Raw genomic sequence first — 6,197 nt, forward strand, 5'->3', positions numbered from 1 at the left:
ATCATAATGAAATAAAAATCTCAAACACAGAGAAGCAAGATCTTCTATAACAATTTAAGGAATTCCAAGTGCAGATTCTGGACATGAAGAGCACAATAAATGAACTTTAGTCTAACATGAAAGCATGAGAAGAAAAATAAATCTTGCATTGAAAGAATATGAGAAATTTGAAGATAAAATTATAGTAAATGAAGAGAAAACAAAACAAGTTTTAAAAAAATTGAAGAAAAATCTTCTAAAAATCACACTCTATTTAAAAGGGAAATCTATGAAAAATGCAAATTCCAGATATTGTAGAGATATAAAAAAGAGTTTAGAACTATACCCAAACAAACTATAGCTGAATATTCCCCACATCTAAGGAAACAGCTAACCAGAGATGTTCAAAAGTTAAAGAAACATCAAATTTATGAACCAAATTATTTACAACAAGACATAGCATTGTTAAATTATAAGAAGTCAATGACAAGGATAATATTAAACTATAATATTACCAAATAATATTAGAGGGTAGTAGAGAAAAGAAAAAGAATGACATACAGAGGTTCCTCTATCAGGCCTTCATCTCATTTCTCAGCAGAAATTATAGGTTAGAGGAAATGAGAGATTTTCAAGTACTAAAAGATAAAACCTTCCAATCAAGAATAGTTTACCATGCAAAATATTCATTTATCTACGATGGAAATATAAAGTTTTTTTTTTCACCAGACAAACACAAGATCAGCCCTACAAAATATTTACAAAATATAGTGGCAGTTGTAGTATAACATTGGGTTGCCCTTCCTCCCTCTCCACAGGGAGCTTAGGTTTGTTGATTGCTCCCCCAACTGGCCAGTCACCTTTATCTTCTAATCAGACTCTGTTAACTTGTAATTATTGCTTTTCTCTTCTCCTTCAGTCCTTAGCATAGTTAATTCAGATTAGTCTCCTTTTTGTATAGGCACAGGAAGACAGTTAATGCTATGCTTTTGTAACTTGGAACTTAATGGATGCTGAATGAATACCCACTCCTGGGCATCTGTTCTCTTGACTTAAACCTCAGTTGCCCTTACTTCCTAACACCCCAAAAGCGATGAGGGACTGGATAGACTCAGGACAAGCTGTGAGCTACCCTGGCATCAAAATGGGCATGGCCAAAGCGCCATAATATTTAACTATAAGTTAAGAGCATGATCATGAACAAATTCTGTCATGATCCAAAAAGTAACATCTAGATTAAGACCCTGGGAGTTGGGGAGAGACTAGAAAGACAAGAGCAAGACTAGAGAGAGATGAGGGCATCAAGATAGAGTGTGGAAAGACTAGTAAGGGGGACAGAGGGAGAAGAATGTAGGGGAAGAATGCAGGAGCAGGCGCATAGAGAAAAGAGATGTGACTGTGAGAGGGAGCACAGAGAGATGAGCAGGAGAGACAAGAGGAGAAAAGAATGAGGGGCAGTGTGAGACTAGAATGGGAGCTTAGTGAAACTGGAACAGGCGCACAGGGAGAATGGAATAAATGGCAAATGGTCACCAATCAGCCTGGCCCTCAATTGGCTTGAGACCACTGAACACAGGCAGGGAGAGGGAGAGCTACCGGGGATTTCCTTAACCATCCAGAGATTATACAGGCAGTGAGTATGCCCTGTATATAAATTATCACCCTAAATGTGAACAAATTGAACACAACAATCAAAAGACAAAATGACTAGAGTGATAAAAACACAAGATTATCTATACTACACATACAAGAATATCAAATCAGATATAAAGACAGATATATGTATGGTCAGAAAACATTAGGAGTCGCATGTTCTTCTCTCTCGTAAGGGAGCATAACATGACACATGCCATAACCATGCCACCACATCACACTGTTTCATTCAAGGCATCCCAGAGACTGGCGGATGAGAGCCTTCCCTGCTCCGAGGAACTCAGCCCCAGTAGCCAAAAACCTCTAGAACCCAATGGCCATCATGCTCAAGGCTGCTCTCCACACACTCGGGAGAGCTCCACCCACAAATGAACCTACTCCTGGACCATGCAGCTGCATTAGTGGCCACATGACAACTCATATCTCACACTACCCATACTCCAAGAGTACTGCACCACATTTGGTGGAGTTTAAGGTAGGAGGCAACCAATCTCAGAGGGAGATATTTTTTTACGCAAGACTCAACCTTTAACAACATGTTAGTGATCCCTTATAGAAGGACTTAATGGCCGCTGGGTGAAAAACAACAATCTTCACACTCTTTCCTCTAAGGAAACTTTTTTGTAGCATTTTCCATGGTTTTTCATAACAGACAATACAAAAAAAATTATTTCGGTTCTGCATTGGGGCAGGAGTTGGGGTTCAGGATGAAGACATCCGAAATATGGTGCTGGGAAGGTGGTGGGATTGGTGTTTGATATTAAATGTAATCAAATATTGTGAACTATTTTATAAAGAAAAAAGGAAAAATTAGGAACTGCTCTTTTCATACCTAATAAAACAGACTTTAAATCAAAAATGGTAAAAGACAAACATTACACGCTTAAAGTACCAATCCACTTGGAAGGGATAGGTAATTAGCATATTCTTACCGAGTTCAAAGACATCTAAATATACAAAACAATTGCTAACAGAAGTCAAATGTTAATATTGATTTCAACACGGAATTTGTTTTAAATCTCAACAACGCACCACTTATAACAATAAACAGATCATTCAGACAAAAATTAAAATTAAATCATCAGTAAGATGGATTTAATATGCAGAAACTTCCCTTCCAAAAGAAATTAGTATTTATTTTTCTTAAATATATGTGAAATATTCTCATGTGTAGATATTAGATTCAAAGGGAAGGGCGCAGCGGGTAGGGCAGAGAGGGCAGGGTCCAGCCCGGCCAGCCAAGGAGGGGTGGTGGCAGCTGCGGGAGGCGCAGCAGGACGCAGAAAGCCGAGGCCAAGCCAAGGCCGAGCCTGGGGCCTGCAAGCCCAGTGAAGTGGTCAGACTGTTTTCACTCCAGGCACCCCAGAAGGGGGGCAGGTGAGAACCCTCCCCTCCCCAAGGGACCCAGCCCCGGCAGCCAACCTCCAGTACCCAACCGCTGCCATGCACCAGGCTGCTTTCCGGACACATTATAAGACACTTCCTACCCATTTTCCATAATTACCACATCATATTCGATGGAGTTCAATCAGTAGGCAACAAATCATAGAGAGTATATATATATATATATATATAGAGAGAGAGAGTATATATATATATATATATATATATATATATATATATATATATACACACACACACACAATACCTCTCTGAGAGTCCAGCAAGCTACTGAGAGTATCCCACCTGCACTGGCAGAGCCTGGCAAACTACCCATGGCATATTCGATATGCCCAAAACTTAAAGACCGTCATAAATTTGAGATAGAAATGTCAAGGACTAAGTGTTGGGAAAGAGTTGCTTTCTGGTATCTTAGCAACAATAACACAATTTAGGATTTCCCACATTCTGCTGAGGGGGAGATGAAGCACCTAATATATTTTATACTCAACTTAAAAATATTTATTGTTCTAAAATTATTTGATCAAAAGAATTAAAAATGATTTTAAAATTAGAAGACTGGAGCAATAGCACAGCGGGTAGGGCGTTTGCCTTGCACGAGGCTGACCCAGGTTTGATTTCTATGTCCCTCTCAGAGAGCTCGGCAAGCTACTGAGAGTATCCCGCCCACATGGGCAGAGCCTGGCAAGCTACCCATGGCATATTCCATGTGCCAAAAACAGTAACAATAGGTCCCATTCCCCTGACCCTGAAAGAGCCTCTAATCATTGGGAAAGACGGGTAAGGAGAGGCTGCTAAAACTCTCAGGGATGGGAGGAATAGAGACATTACTGGTGCCCACTCAAGTAAATCAATGAACAATGGGATGACAGTGATATGCTAATACAGATATTAGATTGTGATACAAAATAATGAATATGAAAAGATTGATACTCTTACCTTGTATCAGAAGTTATAAGAAAGGAAGGGAAAATTAAAAAAAACAAAAGTGAGCAGAAAAAAAAGGATATATTAAATAGAAACCAAAATGATACAAAAGACCAACATATCAAAGACCTGATTATTCTAAAGGATTAAAAATAACTTAAAAATAAATCTTTCCCTAGTCACATTAAGTTGAAAACAGCAAAAAAAACCTTGTAAAAAATAATTTAAGACTTATGGAGTAATGATACAACTGACACCATATAACACAAAGATTAATGAAAATACTATAAACATCTCTTTGCGAAACCATTTTGGTAGTCCTAGAAAGAGACAATCTTCCAGGATTTAAACAGAAGAAATAGACCAATCACAAATGTAGGAATCAAAACTGTAATCAAAAAAGCCCACAAGAACAACTGCCCAGGGCTGGAGAAATAGTATGTGTATCATACTTACCTTTCATGTGGCTAACCCCAGCTCAATTCCTGAGCACTATATGGACCCCCAGCACCACAAGGAGTGATCATTGAGTGCAGAACCATAAGTAAACCCCGAGCACATCTAGGTGTATCTCCCTGTCTCCTCCCCCAAATGCCCAGGGGCCAGAAAGCTAGTAAAGGGGGTTAAAGTGCTTGCCTTGCACACAATGGGCTCTTTAGAACACTGACACTACATATGGCCTCCAAAAAAATTAAGAGTGATTCCTGAGCACAGAACCCCAGTTAATCCCTGTGCTTAGCTAGTTGTGTTCCTGAAACAAATAAAAAATTTTGCCTAGGACTAGATTGCTTCAGAAGTGAATTCTATAAAAGTTTTAAATATCAAATATTCATTTGGTTCAAACTTGCCCTCGAAACCAGAGAGAGTAATCACTCTTAAACATATTTTATAATAATAATATCACTATGACTCCAAAACCAGAAAAATGCAATATACACAAGAGAAAACCATAAACTAAAGGACATACACGCAAAAATACTTAATCAAACTTTTGGCAACTGAACTCTGACAACATGTTAAGAAAATAATTTATCACAATTAATTGGAATTGTCCCAAAGATGTAAGGATGATTCAACATATGGGAATCATCAATGTAATGCACCATATCAACAAAAAGAAAGATAAAATTGGTATGATAGTAACAATACTGAAGAAGTGTTTGACAATATTCAGCATGAATTCAGCTATATTAAAACAAAGCTCAATAAATTAGGAATAAAAGGTACAAACCTAAAATAATAATCATTTATGATAAATTGACTGATAATATCATACTCAATGGTGAAAAACTAAAAGATATGTTTGTATAAATAATTTTGGTTTAATAAACAAGAGTGACCACTCAACTATTTTTCAGCATAATTTTGAAAGTATTAAGGCAATTAGAGAAAAAAAAAGATATTGGAAAAGATAAAAAAATGGAAAAGAAAAAGTAAAACAACTGCTATTTTTAGATAATGTAATAATTTATACAGCAAACAGTAAGTAGTAGCAGTGCTGTAGTAATGTCATCCAGTAAATCACCGATTTACTGGAGCAGGCACCAGTAGCATCTTCATTTGTCCCAGCCTTGAGATTTTAGCATCGTAAACTTTATGCCCTCTCCCTGCGGATGTTGCACACCAGCTGGATGTCCTTGGGCATAATGGTGACGCGCTTGGCATGAATGGTGCAAAACTTGGTATCCTCTAACAGCCTCACCAGATAGGCTTCACACGCCTCCTGCAGGGTCATGACGGTGATGGGAACGCAGACTTCAAGACTTCGGTCTTGAAGTCCTGAGCAAACAGCCACTGGAATGGCAGCTTGCAGATGAGCAGCTTGGTCCACTTCTGTTACTGGCGGATCTGGTGCCCGGCCACCATGTCGGAGGGGTAGCGGTGCGGCTTCTTCACGCCGCCTGTAGCTGGCACAGTCTTGAGGGATGCTTTGGTGGCCAGCTGCTTGCGGGGCGCCTTCCTGCTCGTTGACTTGCGCGCCTTCTGTTTAGTACGAAGCCATCTCATTTTTCCCAACTCAGCTGGGCTGGACTCTCCTTCAGGGTTAGGGAAATGAGACCCATTTTTGCTACTGTTGTTGGCATATTTAGTACGTCATGGCTAGCTTGCCAGGCTCTGCCGTGTGGGCCAGATAACCTCAGTAGTTTGCCGGGTAAATACTAAAGAATCACCAAAAACACAATAAAAATTTAATCAATGCTACAAAAGTGGCAGGATCAACACATTCAAATATCCTT

At 39.0% G+C, this 6,197-nt stretch overlaps 1 pseudogene; it reads right to left on the minus strand.

The window, feature by feature from the left end:
- Positions 1-5,554: 5,554 nt before the first annotated feature.
- On the minus strand, positions 5,555-5,967 carry LOC101544043 (histone H3, embryonic-like; annotated as a pseudogene).
- Positions 5,968-6,197: the final 230 nt, after the last annotated feature.

Source organism: Sorex araneus, chromosome 1 (genome assembly GCF_027595985.1).
Source record: "Sorex araneus isolate mSorAra2 chromosome 1, mSorAra2.pri, whole genome shotgun sequence".
Classification (NCBI taxonomy): Eukaryota; Metazoa; Chordata; class Mammalia; order Eulipotyphla; family Soricidae; genus Sorex; species Sorex araneus.